At 38.2% G+C, this 21,308-nt stretch overlaps 1 pseudogene; it reads right to left on the reverse strand.

The window, feature by feature from the left end:
- Nucleotides 1-9,365: 9,365 nt before the first annotated feature.
- Nucleotides 9,366-9,484, reverse strand: LOC132536051 (small nucleolar RNA SNORA70; annotated as a pseudogene).
- Nucleotides 9,485-21,308: the final 11,824 nt, after the last annotated feature.

Genomic DNA, 21,308 nt, shown 5'->3' on the forward strand with positions numbered 1-21,308 from the left:
ATTTTGGATCACAGCATTTCACACAAGAGTATTCTAAAGGATAATGTGACAATGCTTGTTAATATTTGTAGGAGAAATGCATTCTGGAAAAACGTTTCTGTAGGCTTCCAGAGAATGCCATAAATATGTGAAGAGCTTTTCTATTATGAGGTTGTGATCTTTTATCACTTCCTTCTATTACAGCTCTCAGTTGCCATCCTATATCTAGCCAACTGTATAGTTCTCACATTTTTTATTTCCCTGAAATATTTTCTCAACTCAAAAAGTACATCATGGGGAGTACGGCGGTAGCGCAGCGGGTTAAGCACATGTAGAGCGAAGCGCAAGTACCAGCATAAGGATCCGAGTTCAAGCCCCCAGCTCCCCACCTGCAGGGGAGTTGCTTCACAGGCATGTGTCTATCTTTCTCTCCTCATCTCTGTCTTCCCCTCCTCTCTCCATTTCTCTCTACCCTATCCAACAATAATGACATCAATAACAACAACAATGACTACAACAAGGGCAACAAAAGGGAATAAATAAATGAATAAATATTTAAAAAATACATCATGGGTCAAGGAGATAGTGCAGCAATAGCATACAGGATTTGAATGTGAGAGGTCCTAAATTCATCTTAGGCACCATCATTTATCAGACCTGAGTACTGCTCTGGACAAAACAGCAACAACTGCCATAAATAAATAAAGAAATCTATATTGTTTCCCTGTTTATCTGAATCCCAGCTCCTCCCATCATTACAAGGAGTTCAATCAAGACATCATTCTCAATCACTTCTCTATTTTTTTAAAACTTTATTTATAAAATAGAAACACTGGCAAGACCATAGGATAAGAGGGGTAGAACTCACACAATTCCCACCACCAAAACTCTGTATCCCATTCCCTCCCCTGATAGCTTTCCTATTCTTTAACCCTCTGGGAGCATGGACCCAAAGTCATTATGTGGTGCATAAGGTGGAAGGTCTGGCTTCTGTAATTGCTTCCCCACTGAACATGGGCATTGACAGGTCAATCCGTACTCCCAGCCTCTCTCTCTCTCTTTCCCTAGTGGGAGAGCTCTGGGGAAGTGGGGCTCCAGTACATATTGATGTGGTCTTCTGCCCTGGGAAGTCTGGTTGGCATCATGATAGCATCTGGAACCTGATGGCAGAGTAGCTCCTATTCCATTGTGGTATGACTATGTTCAAGTCCCTTCCAGTTCACTAATGTTTTTACTTTTGTTTCTTGTACCTAAGTTTCCAATTTTAAACATAAAATATTCTATTGACTCTCTTCCCTTCAGTAATCCAAGTTTCTTCTAACTTGACATTTATGTTAACTTTGAATCTATTGACTATTCCTTTGAATCTACTGACAACTGCCTTTTTGACATCCAACACCTGGATTTTCATTTCTTATCAAACATGAAACTTCATTGATTTTTCTCCCATCATAATGGATGATCCATAATTCCTACATTTTGTCCTCATACACAATTTTTTCAGGATTTCTCCCTATTTATGGACACTCTCTTTGATCCTATCAATCCACTTGTTCTCAACTATTATAACTTGTAAGGATTCTCAAACCTTTATATCCAGTTCTATTCTGCAATAAATGTCAGATTCACCTTGAGACCTTCTAGAAACATTTCTCTTGAATTCTATGCAGGCACCTTAGACACCTTACTCTCCATAAACCCTGAAGTAAAAACATGACTTTGGACAAATGACTTCAAATTTCTTAATATTTCAAAGGATTCACTTCCCCAAAGAATTATTACAAAGGAAAATATGAGTATATACATGCAGTGATAGCTGTGCATATGTACATATATAATTATCATTTTGTTATATTACCATGTTTACTATTAGAGTGTTTTTTATGCAGAATATGTGATTATAACTGGGACTTGAACAACAGGTTGTATTCGGATGAGGACAGGGACAGGGAAAACAAACGTGCAATTGACAAATGTTTCTCTGTTATTTACCAATTGACTTCTTGGCTAAGATTTGTACCAGGTCACCTTGTCCCACCATATTCTATTAAAGTATATTGGTTAATTCATATGACAACTGCTTCTTGTCTTTTCACTCCATTATGCTTTTAGAAGCTAGCATCTGTTCCCCCACCTACCTACCTTCTACATATCAGCTATTTCCATGGATGCTCTTTGCTAGAGCTACACAACTGGTACCACCAAGGATGTACCATGTGTGTATTGGCATTTGTGTTATTTCCAGGATCTATGTTGCCTTCTGGGTGCTGAAGGCATCATCTGCTGCTGATCAGAACAAAAACATATTATTCATATGAAAGTTGAAACAGTGTTGTTGGAGAGTAGAATTAGAAGCATACTTGGAATAAACACATACTTAAATGATATAGTTATGAGTGCAAATGATTTATACATAGTAGTTACATATTATTCGATAATTAATATAAAATCTTAAATTAAGAATTCTGGTGTGACCATGAAATATTTAAAAACTACATTCAATGTGTTAATCTAGCTATTCCTGTAGGAAACCAGTTATATAACAGTTTTCCTGAACATTAGAATTTCCATGCTTAGATCAGTTTAGCTTGCCAGGTATTAAGTAAATTTAATAAGTAGCAGCAGTTTTTTTCTAGCCATATAAAAAACATTCAGGTGTAGAGGAACAACTATCGATGTAACCAGCTCTAAATTCTAGTTTTTTTATTAATAATTATTGAATATTAAGCGAGGGTAGAAATTATTCTATTTAAACCAAAACTACAGTTATTCACTGACAGCTTATTTGTCCATATTATATTATAAATAACAATAACTATTAACAAAAGTTTCCCATCTGTACTTTACATGAAGTAATAAACAGTAATGTTTTAGTACTTATTCTGTGTTAGGTACTTTCTATGTTTTACTTATGCAATCATGATCAGAATCATGAGTTAAGCAAAAATAATTCCTTCACATGAGATAATTCAATCTGGGATTACAAATTTATAGTTTCTATATAGACCCACAGCTAGTAGGTGGAGAAGCCAGAATTAATAACCTTGATTCTTCTGAGTGCAAAACTCATGCTTCTAGAAAGACACTTTACTCTCTGTAATGATGTCTTCTTAGAACAAAGAGAAAAACTAATAAAATCATAACAAGATAGATATGAAAACAAATGTTCACAAATCATGTTAAAGAAGAAAATGTGTTTTAATGCAAAGCAGTAACAAAGCATGCACATAGCATGCTTGGTAGCCTAAACTTATTTTAGTGAGTCAAAAAAAATATGAACAATTTTGAACATAAGAAAGCAGGAATAAGTGATTTTACATTAAGACCTGTCCAATATAGTGACCTTTCTAGTCTGTGTATGAGAGTGTTCCAATCCCTTGGTCACATCTATCCCTGGAGTGGAAACAAAGGCACCAGATCACAACAGTTTTATGGCAAAATACTGTGAAAACTCTCCAAGAAATTCTAGCTGTGCTTATTACATATTGAACCATTATACCCTGATAATGTTTGAAATTTCAGCATAGCAAGTATAAAAGGAAAACTTAGGGGACAGGTAGCGGCACATCTGGTTACACGTACACATTACAGTGCACAAGGAGCCAGGTTCAAGACCCTGGTCCCCACCTGCAAAAGGAAATCTTCAGGAGTGGTGAAGTAGGAATGCAGATATCTCTCTGTCTCTCTCCATCATTCTATCTCCCCCTCCCTTCTCAGTTTATCTCTGTTTCTACCCATTATTAATAATGAATATGTAAAAGGGGTTGGGCAGTGGCACCATCAGTTAAATGCATAGAGTACTAGGAATAAGGACCTGCACAAGGATTCAGGCTCGAGCTCCAGCTCCACACCAGCAGAGGGGATGTTTCACAAGCAGTAAAACAGGTCTACAGGTGTTTTTCTTTCTCTCTCCCTCTCTATCTTCCCCTTCTCAATTTCTTTCTGTCCTATCAAATAAAAATGGGAAAAACAGCTACCAGGAGCAGTGAATTCATAGTGCAGGGGCAGAGCCCAAGTGATAACCCTGGGGGCAGAAGTGATTGATTGACTGACTGATTAATAAAATATTTAGTTCTTAAAAAAAACACATGGCTAAAACTACATTTTCTTGTCAACATAAAATGTGACATTTGGATGATAATGCAACATTTTTAGATCTCTGACAAAGAATATTAAAAGGAAAACAAAAGACACAAGACCACCCAAGTAAAGTAGGAAATAATGCTCCTGGGAAATATTAATATTAATAAGCTTGTCACTACAAATATTAACAATGATAAATTAAATAGGAAGATCAGAAGCAATAGTATACTATTAGAGCCATACAAAATTAATTTATCATTTGCTTTAGTTATAGAAAAATTAATTCTTGAACTAAAACATCAAGAAAGAGTGGCACTGTAGTGGAATATTGGTATATTATCTTGACTAGTCTAGGTCAAGTATATGAACCTGTGACTGTATGAGTTGTGAAACAGTTGTCACCTCAGATAGATGTATTTTGGGGAGCTTAGTCTATTTCAAAATATACATCATAGCATTGTCTGTAAAATGTTCAAATATGTTTGAGTATTTGGTAAAGCACATATCTTTTAAAAAATATGGATGGAGACAGAGAAATTGAGAGGGCAGGGGGAGAAAGAGAGGGAAAGAAACAGGGGGATGCTTGCAGTCCTGCTTCACCACTTGTGAAGTTTTCCCCCCCAAAAGATGAGAACCAAGGGCCTGAACTTGGGTCCTTGAATACTGTAACATGAATAGTTAACAAGCTGCTACACCACTGGGCCCCATGTTATCAGTTTCACAGACTATATTATAGTAATTTAATCAAAAAGGGATGAATGTGTAAAACTCCCAGTGTTAGATCATTTGTGTACAATGATAGGCATAACTATCAAGAAGAAGGCAACATGTAAGGTAATAAGATGTTCCCTTTTTAAAAAAAATCTCTGTTAAACTATTTATCAGTAGAATAAATAAGCCCATGAGTGATACTAAATGATTTGGTGTTCTATCAGTGGGCTATGATAAAAACATAAGAAATGGATTTTATGTCTATCAATTTCAAAGTTTAATGATACTTCTAAAATACTTTTTTGTTAATAAATATCATGCATCTGCAATCCACAAAATTATCTGAGAAATATCTAAAGAATTTACATTTTTTCTTCAGTCTGTATCATGACTTATAAACTAGACATTGGGTATTCAGATTTACGCAAAAGAATGTAATATCCTATTAATCCAAAATATAAACCCCTTACCTCCCCACTCAATCTTCAATTTCCTGGATTATGGATCCTTTACTCATTGGCAAACCTTTCTACTGTATTTAATAGAAAGAAATTCTCCTCTTTTTTATTAGTGATTTAATACTGACTTATAAAACCACAAGATAACAGGGGTATAATTCCACCTCCATTCCCTCTATTGGAAATTGTATTAGCTCTCCCAAGATCACAGATATGGGCTGACTATTATTTCTATAGATATCTATCTATATTTAAACATATTTCCCCTTTTTTTTTCCTATGGTCCTGCCTTCTATTCCTTTCTTAGTCAAACTTACAACTATCATTACTGGCCTTCCTTTTTATTGTTCCCTCTCTGGGTCCAGATGAAATAGAGTTCAGAGCTCTGTGGTGATCTTCCTCTAATATATCACCCCCTCTGAAAGTATGGACCACAATTTTTTCTGGGGTGCAGAAAGTGGGAGATCTGGCTTCCATCATTGTTTCTCACTGGACATGAGCATTGACATGATCCATACCCTCAGCCTGTTTCTATCTTTCCCTAGCAGGGTAGGGCACTGGAGAGATGAGGTTCCAGGACACATTGGTGAGGTCATCTGTCCAGGGAAGTTAGGATAGAATCATAGTAGCATCTGCAACTTGGAGGCTGAAAGGCAGTAAGATTTAAAGCAGGCCAAAATGTTTCATAAACAGGAACCCAAAAGTTGTAATGGAGCAGGTGAGAATACATATCTTAGGGTGAAAAGAAGCTAAGAAGTCTATATTAATTATGTTAAAGGGGCCCATAACTGGTAAATTTTGTATGAGCTTAATAGCTAACAAGGAGGTTGGCAACAATTGTCTAGAGTGATAGCATCAAAGTTGAGGATAGGACTAGAAAGTTGGATCAAGGCAGAGAGTAGCTCCCAAACTTGAACAAAATACATAAAGACAACAAACTGTTTACCACATCAGTCTGGCCCAGCATCCATATCCATCCATATGTAGCACAGGAGTCTGTATAACAACTGAGTCCCTGTCAGTCTATGTTCTCAATCCATGGTCACAGCTGGAAACATTCTAAGCTGCATTTACTTCAGGACCAGTTTTCTTCTAGTGGCTGAGTAGGATGACCCATCCTTCCTTCTGAGAGTGGGGCAGACCCTACAATTGTTAGTTTATAGGGAGGGTGTGGTGCTGAAAAAGCCCACAAGAGGCTGATTAGGGCCCAATATGATAGGGTGGCCCAGAAATTACCGAAAAAGCCATCATTCACGGAGTCGGGCTGTAGCACAGCAGGTTAAGCGCAGGTGGCGCTAAGCACAAGGACCCGCATAAGGATCCTGGTTCAAGCCCTGGCTCCCCACCTGCAGGGGTGTCGCTTCACAAGCGGTGAAACAGGTCTGCAGGTGTCTATCTTTCCCTCTCTCTGTCTTCCCCCTCCCCTCTCCATTTCTCTCTGTCCTATCCAACAACAATGGCAACAATAATAACTACAACAATAAAACAACAAGGGCAACAAAAGGGAATAAATAAATAAAAATAAATATTAAAAAAGCCATCATTCAGTGAGACAGACTCTTGCCTTTTTCCAGCTTTTATAGTTCTCTCTTTCTTTTTTTTTTTTCCCCTCCAGGGTTATTAATGTGGCTCTATGCTGGCACTGTGATTCCATGGCTGCTAGTGAACTTTTTTTTTTCCATTGTTATTGTTTGTTTTCCATTTTATTCGATAGGACAGAGAGAAATTGAGAGGAGAGGAGGAGATAGAGAGGAAGAGAGAAAGATAGAGACCTGTAGACCTCCTTCACTGTATATGAAATATCCCTGCTTTAGTTGGGGAGTGGGGATTTAAACCCAGGTCCTAGAACATGTCTTTGTGCATAGTACTATGTCCACTTAACTGGATGCACCACCATCTGCTCCCCCTGTAGTCCTTTCTTTACATGACAATCTAAGACTTCTTCCCAGTGGTTAAAGTGTCATTTGTTGTGTACAAACGGGTATTAGGTTTTTGGGGTCTGGCCTCAAGTTAGGGAGTAAATACACCTAGGATTTTAGTGGGGTCTAAGTTAACTTTGAGTTTTACTGCATTTATTTGTTTGAATATTCTAATAAAGGTTGTCCTGGAGTTAGGTGGTAGCACACCTGGTTAAGAGCACAAATCACCGGGAGTTGGGCAGTAGAGCAGCAGGTTAAGGGCAGGTGGCTCAAAGCCCAAGGACCAGCATTAAGGAACCCAGTTCAAACCCCCAGTACCCCCACGGGCAGGGAGTCGCTTCACAGGCGGTGAAGCAGGTCTGCAGGTGTCTTTCTCTCCCCACTCTGTCTTCACCTCCTCTCTCCATTTCTCTCTGTCCTATCAAACAATGACAACAACAAAAGGTGTACATGTTATTAAACTTTTTGTTTGTTTGTTTTCCTGCTATTATATTTTATCACAGAGGTATTGCAGTCATGAAATAAGAAGAGTAGAAGAAAATTATTTTTCCCCCAGAGCTTTCAATATTCAACCAATCACATTTGATTACCATTTTATTTCATAAATCACTTTGATGAAAAGAAATAAGAATGATCTCAGGAGAAAAATAGCTACACAGAATCACATGGAATGATGTCAAAAGCTGATCAAGGAGAATATTCACAGAAAGTGAGAAGAATCTGAACTACAAAAAGAAAGTAGCTATAATTTCTGCGTCTCTAAATACATCCTGCCAGTGATAAACTAGTCAGACTGTTAACTAAATGATTTCCTGACTGGGTGGTAGCAGCAAACCCTAAAAGATATAGAATGTAAACATTTGCTAGAGGTTCATAGGTATTTAATTTCCAGGATTCACAGCAGAAACAAATGTATAAATATCAAGGAATCTGTGACCAAGAAATTTGAAAACTATCAGTAAAACTGAAACATTTCCAATACTATGAAAAGTTTCAGTTAAAATCTACAACTCATTAGAAATTAGAGTTTCATACAAATTCAATTTCAGGGTGCAATTAGTCTTAACTGATGTGTAGGTTCATAAACACGTATCTTAAGTAGGAAAGAATAAGTACAAGTTGAATTGTAATGATGAATCAGGGTTGGGTGATGTTGCAGCTAGTTGAGAGAACACTTTATCATGGGCAAGGACCTAGGTTCAAGCCCCCTGTCTCCACCTGTAGAGGGAAAGCTTTGCAAGCAGTATAGCAGGTGTCTCTCTGCCTCTCTCCTCTATCTTCCCCTTCCCTTTCAATTTCTGTCTCTAGCAAATAAATAAATAAACATCAAAATGGGAAATAAAAATAGATGTTTACCTACGCTCGACCCTGCAGACTACTTTCAAAAGAAGACAATTATTAGGTCAAATACACCCAAAGTTAGCAAAGGAAAAAGACAACTGGCACAAAACAAAGCCACTTAGACTAGATGTGAATCACAGAAACAAGATATGTATAACTTTTTAAAGACAGGATGCAGATATATTATGTGATTAAGGAGAAAACACCTCTGAGGCTCTCAGGAGTGTGGGGTCACCACTTGTCCAAGGGACCACAGTTAGAGATGAATATAAGCCCACAACCATCTGGAATGAAGTCACTTTCAAATTCATCTACCTTAAACTTGGTGAATCCCCACTTCCTTAAAACTTGGAACTCTGGAGTCTGGTGGTAGCACAGCGGGTTAAGGGCACGTGGCACAAAGCGCAAGGAACAACATAAGGATCCTGGTTCAAGCCCCAGGCTTCCCACCTGCAGGGGAGTCGCTCCACAGGCGGTGAAGCAGGTCTGCAGGTATCTTTCTCTCACCTTCTCTGTCTTCCCCTCCTCTCTCCATTTCTCTCTGTCCTAACAACAACATCAATAACAACAATAATAACTACAATAACAATAAAAAGACAACAAGAGCAACAAAAGGGAAAATTAAAAAATTAAAAAAGACTTGGAACTTGTGGCATCCTGGGAACTTGAACTTGGACCTGCACAAGGGCTCAATCACATGCTCCTCATTCTGTAGACACAAGGCATAGCCAAAGTTGTTGCTGACCACTGTACCCTAGGGCTTTCCCAGGGTGCACACAGGCACATACACACCACACACCCTGCCCCCACCTATCTGAAGCCTAAAATTGGGGACAGCTGGTGGTCTGAGAGGAAGTGAATATTCAAGGAGAAGGGCTGCCTCTAATGTAATTTAGAGCAACCTTTGCAAACAACAGGCTGCAGATACTACCCAGGAGGCTTGTTTTCAGTGCTGGCACTTGGGCCCCCAAAGGGAATAATTAAGATATGCGTGGGGAAGTTCCTTTCAGTCTTAGAGTTTAAAGTGATGATAGATAATTATTATTTTAAAAAGTTAGTTGGGAGCTTATTTTTCTTTGAAAATCCATGATTAGCATTTACTGTACTATATTTGACCTCATGCTGTATGTCATTGAATGCTATCTACTAATAACTATATCTTAGATACTGAATGGACCTTCTAGCTTCTAATCTATCTAGTCTAATGTAGTAGGTAATGTAGTTTCTTTTTTCAAGTTATTTTTAGAAGTTTTAAACAATTGAAGCCCAGTGTTGGGATTCAATCATTTTATAAATCTGAAAAATTAAATGCTTACTAATATATATATATATATATATACACATATATATACATATGTGTATATATATATGTGTATATATATATTCAGAAGTAAAATCTAGGCAGATATGGCACTTGAAACATTCAGTCTATTTTTCCCTGACAAATAGAATTACTGATTTGTAAGATTATAAGTTAACAGAGTATAGTTTCACACAGTTCCCACCACCAAAGTTCTATGCCCCCCCACCCCTATGGTGGACTTAAAATACATCCCTCCTCCCAGTGTCTTTAACTTTGGTGCAATATTCCAAATCCAGTCCAGGTTCTGCTCTAATAATATACATGGGCCCCAGGTCAGATTGATGTGGTGCACTGTTAATTACAAATATTAACTTAATTTGAGAGGCAGTCTCTTTGCTATGACCCAGTTCTTAAGTTCCATTCTGCATTTTAATATCATTCTCCCAGATATTCTTTAGGTTAAAGAAATATTAGTTTACAGTTCTTGCTTGTCTTCCAAATAAAAACTCTCAGATTCTCTACTTTTTATCTAGGTAACAAAAAAGCTGTGATCCCTAAAGCCCATCCCAAGGGTAGAGGGGACAATTTCATAACAAAATAAAAAAAATGGTACAAAGGTTACACTGCTGCTCAATGCCATTCTGTTGGCTTCAACACCTTAAAAATTGGACTGTTCAAAGTTAACCCAATTACCAAATAATGTGATGATAACATTAACTATCGATTGTCTTTTTGAGCCCTAAGACAGCAGGAACCTCACATCTCCACTATATAGCCCCTACTTCCCCCAGTCCTGGAACCCTTGGATAGGGCCCACTTTCCCGTACGCCTCTCCCAATCCATACCAAATAATATTGCATCCGCCAATCACAACCTAACCAACGCAATGACTGCCACCTCAACATGCTTCACCTCAGACTGTGTCCAGAGACTTCACGTGTGGAATGACAACCCTTCAGCTTCATTACTTGGGTGAGACCTTTCCTTTTATAGTACACTCTAATTTCATCTCAGGTAGTTCACTTTCTAAGAAAGTCCCAAAACCTAGATATACACCAGTTTCTGTGAGAGAGAGAGCTTATGTTCACACGTATCCATAAACTACTGCAAAATATATACCTGAAAGCAGAAGTACACTAGAGTTTGCAGTGAGTACCTCCCTAACACTTCCTCTCCACTATTCCAAGCTTTGGGTCTATGATTGCTCAACAATTTGTTTGGCTTCGTATGTTAACTCTCTTTCAAATCACCAGGTTCCAGATGTCATCTGGATGCTGGCCAGGCTTCCCTGGATTGAAGACCCCACCAATGTGTCCTGGAGCTCAGCTTCCCCAGAGACACACCCTACTAGGGAAAGAGAGAGGCAAACTGGGAGTATGGACCGACCAGCCAACACCCATGTTCAGAGGGGAAGCAATTACAGAAGCCAGACCTTCTACCTTCTGCAACCCACAATGACCCTTGGTCCATGCTCCCAGAGGCATAGAGAATGGGAAAGCTATCAGGGGAGGGGGTGGGATATGGAGATTGGGTGGTGGGAATTGTGTGGAGTTGTACCCCTCCTACCCTATGGTTTTGTTAATTAATCCTTTCTTAAATAAAAAAAAATTAAAAGTTGCTGTGCTTGAACTCCTTATTGTTTGCTTTAGCAACTAATTTTCAAGCTATCTAAGACACCAAATGGGCTTGTGGACCAGAAAGATGTCAGCTGCAAAACTGATCTACATGTGACAGAAGTTTAAGGACTCAACCACTGATAAGACAAATAGATAGTCCTTGTTCTCTACATCAGTTCCATTACCATAATATACAGACACCTTTCATTAATATATATTATAGACTTTGCCTTAATAGTTGTTAGAAAGTGATGCTGTTTGAACTTTCTGAGTCAAGTCAAGCACCAAATAGGGGAGAGAAGTAGTGTATAAAGTAATTTCAAAGGGAGTCAGGAGGTAGTGCATCGGGTTATGCGCAGGTGGCACAAAGCACAAGGACTGGCATAATGATACCGGTTCGAGCCCCCAGATCCCCACCTGCAGGGGAGTCACTTCACAAGTAGTGAAGCAGATTTTCAGGTGTCTTTCTCTCTCCCTTTCTATCTTCCCCTCTTCTCTCCATTTCTCTCTGTCCTATCCAACAAAAATGACATCAATAACAACAAGAACAATAACTACAATAATAAAACAAGGGCAACAAAAGAGAATAAATAAATATTAAAAAAATAAAATAAATAAAATAATTTCAAATATGTGTACTATTTCTAGAGGACATCTATAAATGCCAGGTTTAAGCCCCCTCTGTCTCCTCATGTTTTTAAACAAGTTCACTTTTTATTATCCCTACCACCATGGCTTACATGTCTTTCCTTTCATATTCCGCAAATACTCTAAAATTGTTAAGTATTTAGCATTATCCTACTTTTCTTTGTGTGCTGTTATGGTATAAAAGAGATACTCCATCAGAATTCATGGCCCAGAACGTTGTGGCATGAGCAAATCTGGGCCAGGTGTATTAATAAAACTCGGTTTTCCTGAACACTGGGTGTTCTGACTTTTGCTTACTGATTTCAAGTTTACATTTGTTGCATTGACAAGGAATCAGGATAAAGGACACAGACAACATGTTCCCATCTCCCTTGTCACTGTGGCTGGTCACTGGGGTCATTGGAGGAGGCAGGCTCTTCTCAGAAACCACTGGACCTATGTCCAGAGCGGAGAGAGACTCCTCCAGCAGAGCTTGTAGAAGCAACTCCAGATCATAAAAGAAACCTAGCTGGGCGACAGAACCAGAGACGGGAGGAAAAGGAGCACCACCCCATTGATGTGGTAAGCCACGTGGAAACCTGTCCCGAGTGGACAAAAGGGGAAGTCTGATCAACTCCCACAGGTTGCTTGAGTAATCCCTGAAGCGGTCAGAGATAAAACCTTACTGGTATAGGATTTGGGGGCAGAGGGCAGTGAGTGTATGTCTGGTCTCTCTGTGTGTGTGTGTGTGTGTGTGTGTGTGTGTGTGTGTGTGTGTGTGTGTGAAAGTGTGTGAATGAGATACAGCCCAGCTTCAGTGCCTGTTTGAGCCACAATCTATGGTTCCATGACGATCTCATAAGGCCAACGGTGATGTCAAAGTGTGTCTATTTTTTTATGAAATGCATGCAGCTCCTCCTGGTCCTCCTGTGGGGCTTATATGCACCCACCCATACTAAAAGGCATTGAAATAATCTTGAAAGCGACGCGGCCAGAGAGGGGAAAAATGATTCCTGTTTAAATGTGCGATGCCAACCATGGGTGGGTCATGGGTACACGTCAGAGTAAACAAATCCCATTAATTCTTCCAATCCATGAGCATGGGATATCTTTCTACTTCTTTGTATAATTTTCTATTTCTCTGAATAGCAACTCATAGTTTTAGTATACAAGTCTTTCACTTTGGTCATTGTTGTTTTCGCCGGGCTGGCTTCACGGGCGGGTAACAGACGACCAGGGACTCATGGTTGAGCTGTAGGCAGTATCTTTTTATTCATGCAGAACGCAGCACAATCTAAGCCCAGCTAAGCTAAACTAAAGGTACTGTAAAACTCACAATGCTGTCTTTATATATACTTGCCAAGTAGGGTGGAAACAGGATGTGACATAGAGAGGGTAGAGAGAAAAGTGACTGGTGAAAATCAGAGTGCGACAAGGAGAGGATCAGGGTGTGACAAGGAGAGGGGGTGGAGCTGGCGAGAATTCTATCACTGAACCACTAATGCCCTGGAGGGAGGGTGGTGCTTGTTAACAGCGGTTATGTAAATAGAATGAAGTGGTTATGTAAATAGAATCGTGTTAAGAAGAGGGGATTTAAACCAAATGAAACAGAAGGGGTCTCATGCATACCAACAGGTCATGTTTATCCCTAGATATTTTATTGATTTTGCAGCCATAGTGAATGGCAGTGATTTCTGGATATCCTCTTCTTCAGACTTAGTGTTTACATAAAGAAATGCCACTGATTTTTGCACATTAATTTTGTAGCCTGACACCTTGCTATATCCTCTACCACTTGAGGAAGATGGGTCTAGCAATAGGTGCAGCCTAGAATATTCTTAGCTATGACCACAAAATGTGAGCTCAGACCTACAGGGATGCAAAAGTTACACAGGCTCCTGCACTGAATATAGGCCCCAGATCAAATTGATGGGGGTTACAGTTAATGGACTTTATATACTTTTCCTAGATTTGGGAGCTCTTCTTTGATCCAGCTTTCTAGTCCTGTTTCCAACCCTGACACCATCTCCCCAGACAATACCTTTGGCCCACTGGCATGTTAGCTGTCAGGCTCAGGTAAAAATGAGTAAAGTCATGGGCCAATTGGACTATACCTAAAATAGACCTACTAACTTTTTCCAAAATGGAGACCCCAAATATCATCTTCTATATTCTTGCCTTTAGGTTCCAGATTATTAAACAATTTGCTTCTCTTTATATCTTAATGCTCTTTCAGCCACCAAGTTGCAGATACTACCATGAACTCTGGTGATGGGAAATATGTGGAATTTTACCCCTCTTACCCTATGGTTTTCTCAGCATTTTCTATTTTTATTTTATAAATAACTTTTAAAAAATAAATTTTAAATTAAAAAAAGATGAATGTTGAAAAATTCTTTAAAGTTTTTCAGAAAATGTTTAGGGAAAGTAGAAGAAAGCATTGTGTTCCTAGCCAAACTGGAGTTGGGTAAATTTCTGTAGTATTCAGTTGCCTCCTATTTAATTGCCAGGTGTGGAAGCTTTTTCTTTTGTATGCAGAATGTCTAGAAGATGACTGCTAGTTTTTGCAATAGTAAATGTCTTCAGGCTGAGGCTTTTCACTGGCCTACCTCTGAGCTATACTTAGCCTGTCAGCCTGACAAAAGTCTTATTTATAAGTTGGTGCCAAGGCAGATATGGGGGCAAATTGCTAATATTTTTGGTAAAAAGTAGAATGTTATATATTTTTTATATTTATTGTTTATTTATTCCCTTTTGTTGCCCTTGTTTTATTGTTGTAGTTTTTATTGATGTTGTTACTGTTGGATAGGACAGAGAGAAATGGAGAGAGGAGGGGAAGACAGAGAGGGGGAGAGAAAGACAGACACCTGCAGACCTGCTTCACCGCTTGTGAAGTGACTCCTCTGCAGGTGGGGAGCCTGGGCTCAAACAGGGATTCTCAAGCCAGTCCTTGTGCTTTGCGCCACAAGCGTTTAACCCACTGTGCTACCACCCGACTCCCCGAATGTTATATTTTTATATTAAATATCCAACAGGGGGACCAGGTGGTGGTGCACCTGGTTGAGTGCATATGTCACAATCACAATGACCCAGGTTCAAGCCTCCGGTCCCCACCTGCAGGGGGAAAGCTTTGTGAGTGGGGAAGCAGTGTTGCAGGTGTCTATCTCTCTACCTCTCTATTACACTCCTCCCTTCTCAATTTCTCCCTGTCTCTATCCAATAAATAAATAAAAATAATTCAAAAAATTAAATATCCAACAAGATTATATTCATTTTTCTCTTGACCTTTGATCAGAGCTCTATGATATACTGATAACTTTAGAATACTGACTCATTCAAAAATATTTCATGTGCATATTATAATAGGAACTAGTGAATCAGCACCACAAAAAACAACCAAGATCCCTACTCAAATGTAGCTCACAGTTTTCACTTTGTTGTTTTTGTCTATTTGTCTGTTTTGGGGGAGGGAGATTTCATCACAGACCACAAACCAATGAGGAACAAAGTTAATGTCCATGACAAGTGCTGTAGAGGCAATGAAACAGGAAGATGTGGTCAAACATTCTTGGGTGCCCAGAGAGGCTACTTCAGGTTAAAACACAGTTGCTTTCTATAGATGTACTGATAAAATAGGAACTCATTAGTTTATGAATATAATTTGGATTATTTCCCACATATGCATGCTGTGCACCACACTGAATCTCACTCACCACTTCCCTACCCACTCATACCTTTAAAAATCACACTTACATTCTTTAATTAATATGACTCATCTTGGAATTCATTTGAATCTTAGAAACTCTGAAAGTGGTACCACAGATTCCCTGGTTAAATGTACCTCTTTTGTTACTGAAAATTAGAGTGCTCTCACAAGGAATGACTTTTCCTCTGCTTTATAATCTTCAACATAACAATTCACTGCCCAAAACACTATGGTGTTAACCGCCAACTTGGCTCAAGTAGTGTGGATCAGTCTTCTACATAGTGTTATTCAACAAGCGTCTAACAAATATTATATTACAACTTATGAAAAGCAAGATTAGTCTTGACATTTATGCCTGTTGGACATACCAACTTCTGCTTGTCAACCCAGAAAGGTACATGCTTTACATCAGTGTATCTTTGTAGTTCCTTTCTCTTAATGTGCTCAGTAACTATATTCAAAGTGTGTGTTTGGGGGGAAACTTGCTCTTTGTATGTGAAAAAAAACAAAAACTTTCCCCCTAATTGCCAACTGCTTGCTGATGACAGAAATGAAGTGAAAGACTGCACTACACATCTAAAAGTGAGGGTCCTTAACCAATAAAATTTAACTTCCACTTGGAAAATTATATTTTTGTGGTATTCGTAATAATGAGAAATTTTAGGGGGTGGTCTGGGAGGTGGCACAGTGGATAAAGCACTGGACTCTCAAGCATGAGGTCCTGAGTTCAATCCCTGGAAGCACATATACCAGAGTGATGTCTGGTTTTTTCTCTCTCTCCTCCTTTCTCATTAGTAAATAAAATATATTTAAAAAGAAAGAAATTTTAGGGGACAGGTGGTGGGGCACCTGGTTGTGCACACATATTACAATGCTTAAGGACTGGGGATCAAGTCCCCAGTCCCCACTTGCTAGGGGAAAGCTTTGTGAGTGATGAAGCAGTGCAGCAGGTGTCTCTCTGTTTCTCTTCCTCTTTATCTCTTCCTTCTCTCTTGATTTCTGGTGGTCTATATCCAATAAATAAAAATAATTTAAAAATAACTTTAAAAAATTCTATGGGTATTCCCTGTGCTTTGTAAATACTGCATCTACAGAAGTCTTTTCTAAAAATATCTAATAAGAAGAATAACCTGGGCAGTAGCACAGTGGGTTAAGTACACATGGCAGAAAGCGCAAGAACCAGCTTAGCGATCCTGCTTCAAGCCCCTGGGTCCCCACCTACAGGGGGGTCGCCTCACAAGCGGTGAAGCAGGTCTGCAGGTGTCTTTCTCTCTGTTTTCCCCTCCTCTTTCCATTTCTCTCAGTCCTATCCAACAACAACATTAATGACAACAATAACGACAACAACAAGGGCAACAAAATGGAAAAAAAATTGCCTCCAGGAGCAGTGGATTCGTGGTGCAGGCACTGAGCCCCAGCAATAACCCTGGAGGAAAAAAAAAAAAAAAAGAAGAACCTGGGTCACATGAAAAAATGTAGAATTTCAAGCTTCCTCCTTTGAAGACTATTATTAAGAAGGTGAATAAGGCATCTGCATTTTTAACAATTGCAGTCAAACACTTTCCCTTTAAATTTTTAACAATATACTAGGTGAATACAATGATCTGACAAAACTGGGATAAAGCTGATTTTTATTTTCTCGTAGACTAAAGAACTGGGGAAAGACTGTGATTTTTTTCACAACCAATAGGTACTTAATACATTTTTCATCCGGTTCTGTTTTATTTTCTACTTGTTTGTATGACTAATTGTGAGGTTGAAGAAGGTTTGTATATCATACTTCCAAAGTTATACTTCTCCAGTGAAAAGGGAATCAGGATCATACATATTATTGTGGTTTTTACCTCACAGGTGTACTACATAATCTTAACACTTTCACTCACCCAAATGCCACATTGCCAGTCAAGTCAAGCATTCTTAGTTGCTTAATTTTATATAAGCCTTTTTGTTTAGGCTATTAATCGGTGTTATTTTACATTTATCAAATTTTCCATTTAAGTGGCTTTCAAATCTTAATATTTTTCTTGGGCCTAGTGTAATGGTGATTTTATCTAATTTGTTATGCCTTGGGAAAATTTATTGGCATTACTATAACAATATGTTAATCAGTACAAGCAGAGAACTAATTAGGAACAGAAGTAAAACTGAAAAAAAAAAACAAATCCTTAGTGCTCAGTCCAGTACTCTCCACCACACTACACTACCTCTCGGCGTGCAATAATGTAAACACTTGTAAATACTCATTTGAACAGTCATCACATTGTTAGCTATTGTTTATTCTCAATAGCATCTTTATTCTGCTGAATCTATAAACCATTTGTACTCCAACTGAATACTTTTTGGAGTAAATGTTAATTTAATTCTTGCATTATAAAATAGAATTAGTGGCAATGTTATTCATTCCTAAACCTTTTACCCTTTTACATAGCAGAAATGGATATGTCAGGTTTAACTATAAGGGGAAAACATTCTGAAATACATCCATTTCTGCTTCTCTGAGTTTCTCAGAAGAAACGTGATTAGGAAACTTCCAGTAAAAAGCAAATCTTCTAATGTGATCCATCACCTAATATGCCCCAGCAGAAGTTTATAAGATAATCATAAGTTAGCTTTACATGTAAACTTTTTCTTTATATTGTTAATTTCCCATCCATGTGTCCTATTTTCCCCAAATTTAGCTGGTTAACTTGTAAAGAACAGACATTTCATAGTAAATGTTTTTGTTTTTTTTTTTTAACCTAGAGTCCACTGAATTTTGAATAAAGGCATGTTCTTTGGCTGGTCACCTTTTCAGACTATCTCTAGGCACAGTAGTACTTCATGGGAGCATCAACCAGTTTCACAATGCTTTCTGAAATTAGGTAGATGCCCAACTATAGGTCACACAAACAGGCAACATTCAAGTTGAATCTATCTTTCATAGAATAGTTGTCACCAGATTTATTTTAAAGAAGCAATCTCAGTGGCTCTCAGTCCATATCTCTCTGACTTTTGTATGCCTGCCACAAAAAGTCACTGATGACATTTTCCTCATGAAAATCTCTAAAAACTTTATAAATCAGATATATTTGATCAAGGGAGATTTTTAAACAACTACAACATCTCCAGTCTTGCCTTTTTCTTGCCTCTTTTTCATAACTCAATAATTAGAGACTAGACAAAAAATATTTCACACTTTAAATTTTATATTAGAAGACTATGACCTAGTCATCTCTTTACATATCATTTCTCCTGGAAAAATAAGCCTATTTATTTCACTTCTCTTCACAAATCTTTTTTATTATTATTCATATGTCATTCTGTCCCATGCATTTCTTTTTTATGGTTTTTCAAAATATTCATACCTAATCCTGTACCAACAATTGGCATGTAAATTAAAATGACCCTACATCTATATTTTTGAGTTCAAGCACTACTTGTGATATTCACATTTAAATTTCTGATGAGCTACTGAATCTTTTCACCTAGCTATTTTCAAGCCACTGCAAAATTAGACTAGGTTTAAACTGATTGTTTGTTCCTCACAGTTTCTCTAATTTCTTTTTCCTCTTGTGCTGTCTGCTTTTGTTGACACTCCAGGTTCCTATGGCTAAAAGCCCTTATTGAATCTCTTCCATTTCTTTCAAATGCATTTCCTACTTTAAGCCCACTACTGTCCTTAGAGGTAGGGTCTTAGGTTATTTTATGCAATGGAAATTGGCATGAGAATGAACAATGTCCAGAGTCTTATTGGGTAAGCCGGTCTAGGTGATGGCTTTCTGAGATCATTCTACTCTAAGATATTAAGAAACAGCATTAGGAGAAAGAAAAGGATGGGGTTGAGCTTTTTAGTCAGCATATAGGTAGTAGCATGGACAGATGAGGTCATCCGATCAAGGGTACAGAATTCATTTTTCAAGGACAGTTGGCTCAGTGACTTGATTGGGTCCATCAGTTAGGAATGATTGGTGGTCTATAATCCAAATAAATAGATAATTACAGGTCTATATAGGTGCTCTAGGTGCTCTATTCTCATATAGTCCACTTATAGTGGTAGGGTTCATTACTGTGTTTTGAGAGTCTTAAGGGACACTGATGTTATCTATATGCTTGTGAAATGACAGGCTCCATACTACTATTCAAAAGAGAGTTAGTGATAGAGCAGTTTCTTATGCTAGAGTTCTGGCAGTCAAAAGAGAAGAGACTGATCCTACTTGTAGTCTGTATGACCACTATATCTTTATCTAACACCATCAGATTATTACACCTGGACTGTTGTAATTCTCCTAATTAACTTCCCTACTGTCAAGTTTAACTCTTCTAAGGACTTTCTTCAGCCTACTATCAGAGGATCCTGATAAACCACAAATTAGATTATACCATTTTTCTTTGTTAAAACTGCTCATTAGCCACCAATGACATCAGGACAGAATTTATCATTTTCTTTTTCATTCTCAATTTATTGGTGGGTTAATAATGTACAGTACAGTTGTTGACACATGATATAATTTCCCATATCCATGTGATGGGTGTTTGCAAAAACATTATAACCCAACAAAATGCATGATTTCTTAGCATGCACTGGCAAGCCTAGAGGGTCTTTGATGGATTGACCATGTCTTGGGACACAAAGACAGCCTTCATAAATACATGAATATTGAAATCATAAAAAGTATCCTTTCTGACAATGAGGTGGTAAGGTTAGAAATCACTCACAAAAAGAAACAAAGAAATACACCCCAAATATGGAGACTGAGTAATACATTTCTGAATAATAACTGGATCACTGAAGAAATCAAAAGAGAACTTGAAAATTACTTAGAGAACAATAAAAATAAAGATAATTTTTACTAGACCTTGAGGGATGAAGCAAAAGCTGTCCTAAAAGGGAAGTTTATAATAACGCAGGCACATATTAACAAACAGTGAAGAGCTCAAGTAAGCTACTTTACTTAGACTATGACATACTTAGAGCCAACCAGAAAAAGGAGTAACAAAGAGACACAAAAGCAAACAGGATAAAGGGAATATTCAAATCAGAACAGAAATTAGTGAAATAAAATCCAGAAAAATGATACAACAAATTGATGAAACCAAGAGTTGTTTCTTTGAAAGGATAAATAAATTAGATAAGCCTCTGGCTAGACTCACAAAGAGAAAAAAAGAGAAAGCTATGATAAAAACAATCCAGAGCAAGAGAGGTGAAATTACAATTTAAGATGTGGAGATAAAAAGAATCATAAGTGAATATTATGATCATCTCTATGGGGATAAATTGGACAACCTAGATGAAACAGTTACATTCCTGGAATCATACCATCTTCCGAACAAGCCTAACCCAAGAAGCAGATAGCTTAAACAACTCAATCACTCGTTTAGAAATTGAATTGGGGGAGTCAGGTGTTAGTGCAGTGGGTTAAGCACACGTTGCGCAAAGTGCAAGGACCCCGCATAAGGATCCTGGTTCCAGCCCCCTGTTCCCCACCTGCAGGGGAGTCACTTCACAGGTGGTGAAGCAGGTCTGCGGGTGTCTATTTTTCTCTCCCCCTCCCTGTCTTCTCCTCCACTCTCCATTTCTCTCTGTCC

Source organism: Erinaceus europaeus, chromosome X (assembly GCF_950295315.1).
Source record: "Erinaceus europaeus chromosome X, mEriEur2.1, whole genome shotgun sequence".
Taxonomy (NCBI): Eukaryota; Metazoa; Chordata; class Mammalia; order Eulipotyphla; family Erinaceidae; genus Erinaceus; species Erinaceus europaeus.